The 15,555-nt window shown below is 36.2% G+C and overlaps 1 long non-coding RNA gene across 1 annotated transcript in view; it reads left to right on the top strand.

Annotated features, from left to right (window-relative positions):
• Positions 1 to 239: 239 nt before the first annotated feature.
• LOC123572403 (uncharacterized) overlaps positions 240 to 15,555 on the top strand; it is a 30,450-nt gene continuing 15,134 nt past the window's right edge. The window contains exon 1 of the long non-coding RNA XR_006696950.2: positions 240 to 397. This is a non-coding gene — a long non-coding RNA (uncharacterized lncRNA). The remainder of the gene's footprint in view (positions 398 to 15,555) is intronic.

Raw genomic sequence — 15,555 nt, 5'->3', positions numbered from 1 at the left:
CAGCCTGGGAGGCAGAGCGAGACTCCGTCTCAAAAAAAAAAAAAAAAAGAGACCATCACCTAACCCAAAGTTACAGAAATTTATGACTATTTCTTCTTCTAAGGAGTATTATAGTTGTTGGCTCTTATACTTCGCTCTACAATATTTTTGAATTAATTTTTGTACAAGGTATGAGGTAGGGATTCAACTTCATTGTTACGTCAACTTTTTTGATACTTCCACTAGAACTTAATTACAGGAGAAGTGGTTACAGGAGGTGGCAAGGAAGACTCAGTCAGTCCTCAGCTCCACCATCAATGACCCACAGTAATACATAAATCGGCGGGAGTGGGCAAGGAGAAGAGACAGCATAACAAGCAGTGATAGCACAACCCCCAGGCTCCCAAGCGATCTATAGGTGGGTAACACTCTTTCAGTACTTTCTGCTAATGTTCACTTTATGATGCGAGCATTTAACTCATAATATTTAACGTTAATGCCGATAAGATAGGATTTACATCTGCCATATTGTTAGTTGATTTCCATGTCCTAAGTCATTGTGTGTTCTTCCATTCTTTCCTTATTTCCTTCTTCATATTAAGAAGATATCTTCTGGTATGCTTTTTAAATTCTGTTTTTTTAAAAAATTATATTTTTAGTTATTTTATAATGATTTCCTGAGAAATGACAAACATATATTTATACTGTTTTATATGTACTTATATAGCTGCTTTCATCAGTGCTATTTCTTTATGTAGTTTAGATTTACTATCTAATCTCCTTTTATTTCAGACTAAAGGACTCCTTTTCTTACTTCTTATTGGGTAGGACTGCCTGCAGTAAATTCTCAGTTTTTGTTTTTCTGGTAATGTCTTATTTTCCATTCATTCTTGAAAGATAGCTTTGCTGGCTATGATTGACAGGATTTTGGGGTCTGCCCTTTCAGTATGTCATCCCACTGTCTTTTGGCCACCATTGTTTGTGGGAAGAAGTCAGTGGAAGAAGTCAAGGAATTTTATTGAGGATTCCTTGTATGTGATGAGTCAGTTTTGCCTTGTTTAAGATTGTCTCTTTGTCTTTCATCAGTTTGAGTATGATGTATCTAGGTATGGATCTGAATTCATCAAATTTGAATTCATTGAATGGACAGATTAATATTTTTCATCAAAGTTGGTATGTTTTTGGTCATTATTTCCTCAAATATTCTTTGTGTCCCTTGTTTGCTTTCTCTTTCCCTTCTGAGATTTCTATTTCTATTATGTATATTTTGGTACAATTGATGGGGTTTCACAGCTCTCAAAAGGTCTTTTCATTTTTCTTCATTTTTTTTTTTTTTTTTTTCTGTACCTCCCACTAGACAATTTCAATCGACATATCTTCACTTTTGTTGATTCTTTGCTGGCTCAAATATGTTGTTGAGACTCTTCAATGAATTTTCCATTTCCTTGATTGTACTTTTCAACTCAAGAATTTCTATTCAGTTCTTTTTTATATTTTGCCTTTTTATTGATATTCTTTTTTTTTTTTTTTGTGAGACATTATGCTCATACATTCCTTTAACTCTTCAGACTTTTTTTTCAGTTTTTGGAACATGTACTATCTGATTTAAATATTTTATTTATCAGTTTCAAAAGGTGGACTTCTTCAAGGCAGTTTCTATTAACTGTTTTTTAAAAATTCATTTATGGACTATAGTTTCCTGGGGTTTTTTGCAAGTCACATACAAGTTTTTATTATGTTAAAAGCTGAACATTTTTAGTATTATAAACTGGTAACACTAGAAATCAAATTCTCCTCCCTACCCAAGGTTTTCCATTGTTGCTATTTGTTTAGTCATTTTCCAGGACTAATTCTATGAAGTCTGTATTCGTTGTCATGTGCAGCCCCTGAGGACTCTACTCAGCATAGAAGTCAGATTATTATTAGATAGAATTTTTCCAAATGCCTTGAACCAATATGTTTACTACCCATTGCTGAGGCACTCATATGCTGACAGTGCCTTGGAACACATTTTCATCTTTATCGGTCTTCAATTTTATCTTGATTTTTACTTTCTACTTGTTCAGAGCCTCAAGATCAGTCAGAGGTGGGAGATGAGTGTTTTATCAGCTCTTTCCTGGGCACATTCATTACCCTGCACATGTGCATGGGCTTTGAGATTTCCAGAAATACACAGAATCTTTGTCCAGCCTCTTTGCCCAGCTGGCATCACTGCATTAGGCAGCTGCAATGTTAAGCAGTTGCTGATGGATTTTTTTTTAAACAAATTCCCTCAGATAAAACTTTTCTCAATGAACAAGCTCAGGTCAAGTATAGACCAACTCTGTGAATGGGACCTTTGCAAGAAGCATGAAAATCGTGTTGATTTTCTGGAGATGGGGCTTTTGGGAGCTTCAAGCTCATTCTAACTCCCATTCATCCTGTTACTGCTATTTTTAATAGCTACCATGATTGTGAAGATTCTGGTTTTCAGGGCTTTCATGGAATTAGGAAGAAGGGAATAGAGCAAGTGCAAACCTCACAGAGCTCACTGTTATTTATAACATTAAGCTGTTTTTCTTGAATAAAGCTTCCCATAGTGTTGCAAACATTTGGATAATTTCCACAGCTCCCAAATACTTGATTTTGATAAAGTTTTATAGTGTTCTTATCGCTTTCATGCAGTGGATTTTTGGAGTTCCTTACTCTACCATTCTGGAAATGCTTTCTCTATACTCTTAATGCAACTTTTCTGTTTGTTTTAAATTATTTTAAAAAACAATGTATTAATTTAATTACTTACTCTGTATTTCACCTTTAGTTCCTTGTATTTGTCGCTTTTCTTTGGCCATATTCAGCTCACTTAGTTGAATAAGCACAGCTGCTTCATTAATTAGGGTTCAGTGGTTCTTGGAATCTATATATATTTCCACTGTGACAGCCATAAGCTTTAGTTTCTTATCTTTTCATTAATCATTAAGCTCATATCAGCTATCCTTACCTTTCCCAGTAATACCCAACAATGGCATGATCTTCCTGGGAAAAAGACAAACTCCTATTGTCTTAAATTCACATTTATTTTGACTTCTCTATTAGAAGTTACATTTCATTATGTAAGCCACATTTCATATATATATGCTTTACAATTCACACTGCAGGGAGAGCTCCATTATTTTTCCATTTCCATAGAAATGGCCATCACTACTAATTTACAAAGGAAAATACTCTCCAGGCTTATCTATTATTGACCCAAGTTAATCAAGAGTAAACTAATTTTTGAACAAACAGCCAAAGGCTTATGTGACATCATAATCTTGAAGTAAAGTACAAATAATGTAGTTTATAGTGTTTATTACAAACCACTATGCTTTTTAGCACCTTTTCCTTAAGTTAACCATTATAGAAGTTACAACCCTTCTTGTTATTTTTCAGTAGTTGCTTAAAGTAAACATCCCCCATCCTTCTTGTTTTCCCTCTCTCTTTTGTCTCAACATTCTTTGTTTATTTTCCCAATAATAATTTAACCTAAGAGTACTAAAAGTCACTAATTTCAATAGCTGCAGTGCTGCTTTATTCCACAAGAGGGCACTCAAATGGCTTTTTGTTGTTGTGATACTCTACTTTCCCACTTTTTCATATTGTTTGTTTTCCATAGTGGACTTTGAGGACAGATTTATCCCAGAGTCCTGCACTAAAACCAAGAAGATACATATATACATATAAATGTAGTTAATTTCTTGGAAACATTGAAGATTTATGTGTTGCAGAAATCAGAAGGTAAAAAGGAAGAGACTGAGATAGACCAGTGTTTTATCCATGACAATTCTATCTGCTTTCTCAGGGAAGGCTTTGGAGAGCTAGCAGATGACTCCTGAAAAGAAGGTGAATATCTGGAATATCTCATATGCCTATTCCATAATTTCCCAACTAAATGAAACAAGTAAAATCTTTTAAAAAAAATAAAGCTTAGGCCCAGAGTGGTGGCTCATACCTAATCCAGCATTTTGAGAGGCCAAAGCATGAAGATCACTTGATACCAGGAGCTTGAGACCAGACTGGGAAACACAATGAGCTCTTTATTAAAAATCATCATCATCATTAAACTAGAAAAAAATAAAGCTGAAAAAATAAATTCAAATAGATAAATGCTTGAGATGACTGTACAGAGATTATAAAAACAATACCTGAGTTTTGTCAGAATAACAGGTAGAGAACATATTAAGAAAAGATTTGATTTGCTGGAATTAAGGTAGCAGAAAAAAATGGACACATTGATTTTATTATTTAAAATATTATGGCATACAACTACTACTAGAAAGTAGATGAGCAAACCTTAACCCATCTAGAGATGATAAAAATAGTTTTATTTTTCTATAAATGTAGCCTGATGTGAAGGAGTAAGAAATGGAGTAGGGAGGTGAGTATTGAAAGGATGAGACATGTACTCTCCAATCATCTTGGAAACTCTCTGTACTTTTCCGACTTTATGGGAATTTTCCTGGACTGCCTGGTAAGAGAACAAACATTATAAATGTCAAATCAGGCAATATTCTAATTTGAAGATAACCAGGATTGATTATAGAAGAAGAATGCCTGTTTTTGTTTTTGTTTTTGTTTTTTGAAGAAATATTGCAGAGTAGAAGGAAACTCTGGCACAGAATTGCCTTCGTAGCTTTTATATTATACCCAAAGACTTTTGATGAAAGCCACCATCCCTTAATTTTGAATGGATTCTGATAATACTAGGATCTATGACTATTTGATAACTCTCTAACCACTAGGGGCAAAGAGCCATATCATCATCTTGCAAGATTATCCTGCAAAGCAAATGTAATGTTAAAATGTTGCTTATTAGATGTAATTTTGGGCATCTTTTCCTTTCATTTTATGCCTTTATCTTGGTCCACAACCATTGGATGGTAGCTTTCTAAAACAATTATTTTAATCACTATCATTGGTGCTTCTTGAGCAACCAGCTAATATTTTAATAAAGAAGATCATTTTCCTAAATAGAGACAATGAGTGAAAGGTGAAAATTATCTATGGCCAAGTGACTTAGAAATCACTATCATTTGATAGATTGCCTTTGGACATTTTGTTTTCATAAGTCTTTTTTAAAAATGTAATATCACTTTGGGGCAATGATATTGATAGTTTTAATAAAACTATTAAAGACTATTTATGTCTTAATATACATTTCTAAACAGGGAAAAAATAAGAAATATTTAACTGCTTTGTGAATAGTATTGACTTACACTTTTTTGAATATGTAGGAAAAAAGTGATGGAAGAGTAGATATTTGTTTTACCACATATTTTTTTTATTGCGCGTCCGAAAGGCCTGTTCCACATCTGTTATTGTTCAGTCATCCATACTTCCCATTTGAGTTTTCCTAGCAGCATCTGGAGGGGTAGGGAGAATCAAACTGGTCTCCTTGGTAGCTGATCATCCTGCTATTGCAGGTTGGCAATTCTCTGCATCAAACCAAAACACAAAAACCAATTATGAAGTCTGCAGATATTTTATCTCCAGCTGTTTGAAACACATGTGGCATTTATTCCATCCAGCATACAGCTTACTTTATAGTGTGACACGTGGTTTGTTTGACAAATATCTAGACCTAGATGCCATGTTTGACAGATATCTAGACCTAGGAGCGTATTTTCAAGTCTCTACATCTTTGGAGGCATTTTAAAAATACGTTCACCATTTCTGAATTTAACTAACAAAAGAGCAAAATAGCCTCAAAGACATATGTGTCTGTGTGTATGGGTATGTATGTGTACGTGTGTTTCTGAAGTAATTAGAATTTAGTGAAAACAGTATTATTCCACTATTACTTTTTGTTTCTTTTTAATGCCTTTTATCCTTCCCTCAAAAAATTTATGAAGGCCACTCAAGAGTAAGTGGAGTTTTAATATTATTTCATTGCCCGCAAGGTCCAGTATAACTTAAGAGAGAGGAAATTAATCTTTGAGGTTAAGTTTATTTACCATTTGATGTCAGTGTTGTGCTTTAAGAACAAAATTAATGCGGGTAGGAGGGTGTTGCTAAGGGCTATGGGAATAAACTACTGGGGAACAAGGTTAATTTTAATGTGAAAGTTCATCAGCTTTAGGTAACTCATCAAAATCTAAAATGACAACCTTTCTAGTATGGCAGTTCTTTTATAAGAAGTCAACCATCATATCCAACTACCTCTCATTTAAATTCAGAACTTGACACTTGTCAAACACAAGACGATCTTTTTCTTCTTTCTACTTTTCAAATAAAAGAAGCTATGTTAAGGTGCTTGCTAATCTTAGAGATCTAAAGTGCCTCCCATCATTTTAAATGAAAACATATGCATACTCAATTTCCAGATGAAGAAAATCAATTTAGCCATGCATAATGAATTGAACCCTGTCCCTCCATTTAATTTCTCAGTTGTTTGTGTTTACAGGCAGCCTTTCTTTTCAAGGGCAAATTTAATAAGGACAGTTTAGGAGGTTACAGGAAAGTGGTGTGCGAAATGAAACATGTGAAGTGATTTCAATTTAGATCTGTACTTAGCTGGGTCTGGGATTACCAGAGGTACCAAAGGCAGCCCCTCTTACAAAACACACATAGGCATTTGGTTTCCGGTGCTCTAGCCGTAACTTTTTATTAAGAATGCATACCATGTATTTGCTTATTACATGGTTAAGTAGCCACCCTATTCTTCAATAACACAAAATTCACCACTGAAAAGAAACAGTTTGAAAGAATGTGTTTGAAAGAATGAATATCTTTAGATTGGATACCTGCACTAGCTTGGATATTGAAGTGTACATAAACTTTCAGTTGAATCAAGATAGAGGCATATGTCAGAGCTGAAAGAACTTTGTTGTTTATTATAGTTGGTTTAGATCTCTAATGTGCATTTACATGAGAACTCCAGAGAGTCTTGGGAAAGTACAGAAATTAGACCATAGATGCAGGAAAATCCTTCACTCACTGAGGACTCAAATATAATCAATAATAATGTCCTAGCAATAATTATAAAGTGTAGGAAAACACTCTTGCCACAGCATTTCATTCTCCACTTGCTGCAAATTAAATTACAGATATATGCATCTAATATTAAACTACTTTTGTAAAGTGCTTTCCTCTTTGACACACTATTTAGAGTTTCTTAAAGTGACAGTTTAACTGTTTTGAAATACATATGTTTTTGCTGCCACATTCAACTCACTAAGCTATCAAAATGCATCTTTCTCATCCATGTTTGCTATGACACACTGGAATATTAACCCCAAGAGGAACATCAATAAATTCCTCCTCCAGAATAGCAAGTATTAAAAGGCTCAACAGTGGAGGAGTGAAAAATCCATACAGGCAAGTCCATAACAGTAAGATCCTATACTTGAAGTGTCAGAGGCATTGAAACCAGAGTGACTCCATCTTTAATAGCAACTGGGTAAAATAAGGCTAAGACCTACTGGGCTGCCTTCCCAGGAGGTTAGAATTCTAAGTCACAAAATAAAATAGGAGATTGGCACAAGATTCAGGTCATAAAGACCTTGATGATAAAACAGGATGCAGTAAAGAAGCTGGCCAAAACCCACCGAAACTAAGATGGCGATGAAAGTGACCTCCAGTCCTCCTCACTGCTCATTATATGCTAATTAAAAACATTAGCATGCTAAAAGACCCCCTCCCTAGTGCCATGACAGTTTGCAAATGCCGTGGCAATGTTGGAAAGTTACCCTATATGGTCTAAAAGGGGAGGAACCTTGACTTCCGGGAATTGCCCACCCCTTTCCCAGAATACTCAGAATTGATCCACCCCTTGTTTAGCATATAATCAAGAAAAAACTATAAAAACAGCCAACCAGCCGCCCTTGGGGCTGCTCTGCCTATGGAGTAGCTATTCTTTTATTTCTTTACTTTCTTAATAAACTTGCTTTCACTTCACTCTGTGGATGTGCCCCAAATTCTCCGTTGTGTGAGATGCAAGGACCCTGTCTTGGAGTCTGGATCAGCGCCCCCTTCTGGTAACAGAAGGAAGACCCTATACTGTAAAGCCTAAAAATAAATAGGTATTTAAAATAAAAGCCTATAGGATCAAGATTCTTTGTCAGGATTTGGCAACTTCTCTGAGGTGACTGGCTGCTTAGATCCAAGATAAATTGCATAGGGTGAGGGTTGTGGAGGGAAAAGTCAGAGAACAATATCGAAAGTACTACTCTCAGACTTCAACATGTACACAAATACCTGAAGATCTTGTTATAACGCAGGTTGTGATTGAGTTGGTCAAGATGGGGTGGCCTGAGATCATCTTTTTTTTTTTTTTTTTTTTTTTTTACCAGACGGAGTCTTGCTCTGTTGCCCAGGCTGGAGTGCAGTGGCATGATCTCGGCTCACTGAAACCTCCGCCTCCTGGGTTCAAGTGATTCTCCTGCCTCAGCATCCCTGGTAGCTGGGACTACAGGCATGTGCCACCAGGCCTGGCTAGTTTTTGTATTTTTAGTAGAGAAGGGATTTCATCATGTTGGCCAGGCTAGTCTGAAACTCCTGACCTCGTGGTCTGCCCGCCTCGTCCCCCCAAAGTGCTGGGATTACAGGCATGAGCCACCGTGCCCGGCGAGATTATGCATTTCTATTAAGTTCCCAGGTGCTGCTGATGCTATTACTTTATGGACAACCCTTGGTAGCAAAAATCTAAGGTAAAGAATTTCCAAAGAAAGTCCGACTGTGGCAGACCAGGTCTCACTAACATGGGGCTCCATGACAACTGATTCAGCACTGACTGAGTGGTTAAGTTAAATATTAAAAGCCGAAAGAGCCAGAGCGTGTATACAAAGGGTGGAATGTAACAAAAGCCCACCAAGAGTTTTGCCTAGGTCTTTCATGGGTCTTGAAACATGACAAGATAACAAAGGAATTCTTAACAAGACCCATTTAGGGTTAAACAAATTTTACCAAGAGTCTGAAGACACTCCCCAGGACTCCACAAACAAGTTTATCCGGGGTCTGGAGGAACTCCCCAAGCCTCCATGATTTAACAGGAGAGAAGATAAGGGTAATCACCCCAGCACCTGGACCCACTTAGATTAAGTACATTTATTGAGGCTCCAGAGGAAGGTCGTCAGGACTCAGATCTTAGTTACGGATGGAAAGAAGTTACTCACTTATGTCTTTAGATGAATGTACATTTACACATAGACATATAGCTTAGAAGGTATATAAGCTCTGGAAAGTGTTGTAGTTTTGAGTTGGTCTGGCGATATTTTCCAGGCCTTCTCTCTGTACCTGGTTACCGAAATAAAAACTCTTCTTGCCCAGTTCATCTGCATCTTATTATTAGGCCATGAAAATAAGCAGCCCAACCCTCAGTTTGGTCTGGGAACAAGAGGACGGTGGAAGGCGTGGCTATGTCATAATCATCTGGGGACACATGAAAATACAGATGCCTGGGGCCTATGCCACATGCTCCTATTAGCAAATCTTGATAAAGCTCTATTTTTTAAAATAAAACATTTCCTAGAAGACTCTGACAGCAAACTAGGTCTGAGGACTAAATAAAGTGATATTTTCTCCATTTCACACCTGGCAAATGAGATAATAGCTAACCTGTCTATAATTATAATGATGTTAATTAACCCTTGAAAATGCGGGATGGGAATAGAGGAGGATTAGTATTAATATAAATTCACGTCTGGTATCCTCCATGCCTTTGAAATTTACCATCATAGCACGTGGTCTCGAGGGAGAAAAGATTATACTATCAGAAGGGTAGTATTTTTTTTTTTAGAAATTGAATAACGTGAATAGAATGCAATATATTTTAGATACTCTAAGTTCATGCTCTCATTAAATACTCATATCGCCCCTGAGAGGTAAGCAGTGTTATCTTTTCACAGTTAAGAAACTAAAGGGAAGGAATATTAAGTCAATAGCATAAGATCATAATGCCAAGGAGTGGGAGAATTAGGATAAAAACACAGGCCTCTCTACCATCAGTCTCAAACTTGTGACCTGAGATATTTGCAAGCTGCAAGATATGGGTAAGCCATAATTGTAGAAAATCTTAATCAATTTTTTGAAACTTTGGAGATTGTCCTTGTGCGCTATTTTTGGCACTTTGTGGTATAATCTTTAGAAATTGTTCACATGCTGGCATACATCTGGACCTAAAATGATTAAAGATAAATATCTTCAGAGCTGTCTCAACTTATCTGTGGTGGTGGTGATAATATTAGAGATGTTTCACTGGGATCATGTGGTGGCTGGATATCTTCATCCTCCCACTACAAAAGTTATGTGTCTCTGCATTGTTGAAGCATGGAAAAGATCAGTATAGGAGAGAGTGGTCACGGTCATAAAGCAGGACATTTAAAACTAGACCATTCTCATATCAACATGTGAGTCTGAAAGCATGTTGAAGCATATACTCTGAGAGCAATACTCTATATAAGTCAGGTAGAAAAGTCTTGGTATCCAGTGCTCTTTTAACATTACCACACATGTTGATTAATAATCTTTTGCAAATCTAAGTAAGAATCAAGGTCATCTAACTACCAGGTGTTCATCTAGTGAATAGCTCTTATGGTTCTTTGATTTGAGGTGAGAAGACAAAAAGAAGTTTTATTCATTCAGTGAGAGCTGCGTAGAGCAACAACCAACCAAAAGCAAAATCATATTTTCCTTTTACTATCCCATACAGCTTTCATTCTAAATGTAACTCAAAGTAGTATAACTTAGTGGACTTTGGACCCAAAATGCTTGGCTTGGAGTCCCTGCTCTGCCCCTTCCTAACTGTGTGACCTGGAAAAGTGACTTAGCCTCAGCTTCTGCGTTCATAAAATGCAAATGAAGCAGTAGGCTGAATTTGGCTGTTGTAAGAAGCGAATGAGTTAATATCTTGTAAAGTGCTGAGAATAGTGTCTGGCTTGCAGTAAGTAGTATTTGAATATTAGACATGATGAGTGTAAACTATGTGAAGATCCTAGGCGCTGTGGAGTACAAAAAGATTGTCCCTACCCCAAGGGACATTTATAATTTTTAAAAAATAACTGATATTCTCTTCCTAGCATCTATATCATGATTTCCTAACCTGAAAGTCACTTTCCTTTTAGAAATGAGTATTTAGAAAATAATAATAGTGAGTATGTGATTTGGTGGCAAAAGAGTTCAATATCCTCTTATCCGGCTATCTGCTGTGGTTTTAAAAAAAAAGTGGGGAGATGGCAAAGGATGGGGGCAAACTCAGAATCATGGTTTGGAAAAGCTCTGAGTCCTACCAAGTTGCCAAGAAAATAATTTAGCACGGAAGTGAATTATTCAACCCTGATGTATTATTGGTCCTTGTCAGGGCTAATGCAATGTTTCTATCTAATTTGTTTAGCACAGGCATTTTTGCCTTAATGCATGCCTGCCCTGTAGACTAGTGTAATGGTCATCTTCCTCAAGAACAGCCTGAAAAGAATTTAAGCGAATTTTACATTGACCCCTTCCTAGCAGCCTTGTAAAGTCTCAAGAGTCTCACTGGAGAATAGAAATACAGATAGTTGTCCACTTCAATGGACTAGTTGTGGAGATCAGTTGCCTTTGGCAATATCTTTTAATATTAAATGTTTTCTCAAAATCAATAACATCTCAAAATGTTATTAAAAATCCCAGAAATACGTCCCTAAACCATTATGACGTACAACCACTTCATTATAAAAATAATGACCCTCTAATATGACCAGACAATATCCTTCCTCATATCCAAGACACAAAGATCTCCACTATAGAGTTCATCAATGTATGGGGTATGACCTGCAAAAACAGGGGAAAATGGTAACTTTAAAAGTTATTTAAAATTCACCAGCATTGCAATTAAGTATAAAGCACCATGCTCTGAAGTTTTACATATGATGGTGAATAACAAATAATACTGTAATCTAAGTTTTAGGAAGTTTAACCTAGTTTGTGGATTTAGATATCCAAAGTTTAGATTTTTCACAATAGAAATATTTAATCAGTGGCGTTCAAACATTTTTCTTCCTTAGAACTATTTCTCAAATAAAGTCTTAAGAGAAAGCCTAATAAGTAAAAGAGATACATTTACAGTGGTTCTGATTGGAGCAGTAGGGGGTGAAACTCTGTCTGATTTCCACCTGCCAACATCCTTCATTTGAAAAACCTCCAAAAAGCACAGTTTGAAAACCACTGATTTCATTAACAATTCAAGACATCACAGAAGAAATGCTGTGATACTCTAGAGGATTTCAGAAAACACTGCAGATTACCTTCCCAGCATCCTCTCTGCCATCTTTCCCCTTTCTAACAGTGCCTGGCCTTCAGGTCCTTCCTCCTCCAGGTGGTCATGGGCCTCAGGAGAGGTTGCTTTGTCTCTAGAACAGACAAGTGAGTCTTGATTGGACTAAACCATAGATTCTCAAACTCTTTGTCCTAAGACTCCTTGCCAGTCACAAAAACTGAGTACTCCCCAAACAGCTTTTAGATTATATCTAATATTTAACATACTTGAAATGAAAACAGAAATGTTGAAAATATTTATTAAATATTTGGTAACCAAACTAAGGCTATTATTATTACATTAACATAAACAACATTTTATAAAAAACTGACATATTTTCCAAAACAAATACAATTAGTTTAAACAGTGGCATTGTTTTCTCTTCCTTTTAATTTTCATTTTAAGTTCAGTAGCACTTGCTCAGGTTTGTTACTTCGGCAAACTTGTGTCATGGCAGTGTGTTATACAGATTATTTCATAACCCAGGTATTAAGCCTAGTACCCATTAGTTATTTTTCCAGATCCTCCCCCTCCCCCTACCCTCCACCCTTGGATAGACCCCAGTGGGTATTGTATCCTCTATGTGTCCATGTGTTCTCATCATTAAGCTCCCACTTATAAGTGAGAACATGTGGTATTTGGTTTTTTGGTTCATGTGTTAGTTTGCTGAGGATAATGGCCTCTAGCTCCATCCATGTCTCTGCAAAGGATGTGACCTCATTCTTATTTATGGCTACATAGTATTCCATGTTGTACATGTACCACATTTTCTTTAGTCAGTCTATTATTGATGAGCATTTAATTCCACATCTTTACTAATGTAAATAGTGTTACAATGAACAGACATGTGCATGTGTCTTTTTAACAGAATGATTTATATTCCCTTGGGTGTATATGCAGCAATGGTGGGTTGAACAGTATTTCTGTCATTAGGTCTTTGATGAATCACCACACTGACTTCCACAATGGGTGAACTAATTTACACTCCCACCAACAGTGTAGAAGCGTTACTTTTTCTTTACAACCTCACTAGCATCTGTTATTTTTTGACTTTTTAATAATGGCCATTCTGACTGGTGTGAGGGAGTGTCTCATTGTGGTTTTGATTTGCATTTCTCTAATGATCAGTGATGCTGAGCTGTTTTCTTCACATGTTCATTGGTCACATGCATGTCTTCTTTTGAAAAGCATCTATTCATGTGCTTTGCCTACTAAAAATGTGGCGTTGTTTTCTATTTGTGAAAATCTCTTTAGTGTCAGCTTTAATAGAGGATAGCTAGATTCTTGTATCTACCTTGCATTCAATCTGCTGTATTATGTAGTTTGGGTAGAAGAATGTGAAAAGAAACCCTGGCCGGGTGCGGTGGCTCATGTCTGTAATCCTAGCACTTTGGGAGGCCAAGGTGGGTGGATCATGAGGTCAGGAGTTCAAGACCAGCATGACCAACATGGAGAAACCCCGTCTCTACTACAAAATACAAAAATTAGCCAGGTGTGGTGGGGCACACCTGTCATCCCAGCTACTCAGGAGGCTGAGGCAGAAGAATCGTTTGAACCTGGGAAGTGAAGGTTGCAGTGATCAGAGGTGGTGCCATTGCACTCCAGCCTGGGCAACAGAGCAAGACTCTGTCTCAAAAAAAAAAAAAAAGAAGAAAGAAAAAGAAAAAAAAAAAGCCCTTAACAACAAGAAATTAACAAGAAAACATCTTGATAATTAAAATTTCTTGCACTATATTGGATATTTTACCTGTGCATAAGTTTGTAACAATAGGCATTCATCATTTGGAAAATACTGGCTCAATGAGTTATGTAGATCTTCCAAATGTTGACATATTTCATTTACAATGTGAAAAGAAATCATACTCATTAATGTCATCATCAGTCTCATCCAAAAAGTCTGTTAGGATTGGGAGGCTGTCCAGCTCATGGTGGAAAAAGAAAATCTTTCCCAAATTCAAATTTTTGCTTGAAAGCTCATATTTTATCATTGTCAAAAATAGTGTCAGTTGCTTCCCTCAAAGTCATGGGCTCAATTCGTTCATTTTTGAGAAAATGTGTGCCAAATACTTAAGTCTGAATCACATAATTTGTCCATCAGTTTTTCATTCAAGGAAAAATAATGGTCTATGAAAATAGTAGATCATTCAGCTTGTAACTCAAAGAATAGAACAAGGGCTTTCCTAAACATAATCACCATACCTGAGTCTGCAACAGAAGTGTTTTATATATGTTTTCTGTTTTTTTCATATAAAATAATGAAAAGAATCAAGGGACAAAGTTTAATAAATTAATATTTTTTAGTGCTTTATCAGGTCTCTTCTAGTAAAGCAAGCTTTTAAATTATTTGCCTAATTTAATTAAAAAACTAAATATGTGGTAGTGAAGAACACAGTGACTGCTTGTGCAATTTGGTGCCATTTTATTGGTAAAATTCAAAGCATTTTATTCACCATTGCCTTTGCACTAACTGCAAAAATCTCAACAAAGCAAAAAGGGCAAATAACACCACGGGATTATTAGAATAATAGTTTTCATTTTGCCAAGACCCTGAATGGTTTTGAGGACACCCAGGTATCTGCAGACCCCACACTGTGAATGTCTGGTCTAAGGTAATTGTGAATATTCCATTCATAGGCCAGTCAGTAAATAGTATAAAATTCAACTCAGGCCACTGGGATATAAAGGACATATACTATGAATTTTCTGGGAAAGATGGCCTTGCTCATAGAAAGACATTGACTGAGGTAGACCTCCTCTTCTTTTGGATTTTTTCCATTATCTGTACCTTGAACTGTGGCAGCCACCCTCTACATAGATAAACTAGGCTGTGATGAAGTCACCATGAGGAGAATGGCATGCTTGTATTTATTTTTAGTTAAGTCTTTTCCCAGGCCCAGTGTCTGTGATTTGCTGTACATAACAGCTGGGGCTCTATTGTTTCTTGAGAGAAGCAATTTCAAAAAGCTTAAAATGTAGCAAGAACCTTGATCCTTGATGGTGTATGAAGCCACTGAAATAACTAACCTCAGAGCCATTATAACTTAAATTTTTTTGCTTTGGGATTTAATAAATTTCCTTTTTGGTTTTCTTATTGCTTATAATCAAAACCATCCCATCTGATACAGAGGTATATATTCTTACTTTCCATTGGGCTGCAGCCACAATTTTAAGGAAGAAAAAGCTAGTCTATTAACTACCAGAGGAAAAATCTCAGGGTTTATATAAACTTTAAAGTCAATATCATGTAAGAAAAGAAATAAATGATGATAGCTACAAATTTTGAACTTTTTTATTTTTAATTTTTGTGGGTACTTACAAAAATTAAGTAT

The sequence above is a fragment of the Macaca fascicularis genome, chromosome 3 (genome assembly GCF_037993035.2).
Source record: "Macaca fascicularis isolate 582-1 chromosome 3, T2T-MFA8v1.1".
Classification (NCBI taxonomy): Eukaryota; Metazoa; Chordata; class Mammalia; order Primates; family Cercopithecidae; genus Macaca; species Macaca fascicularis.
Note: the sequence above shows the minus strand (reverse complement) of the source record. Positions and strands in the feature narration are given on the sequence as shown.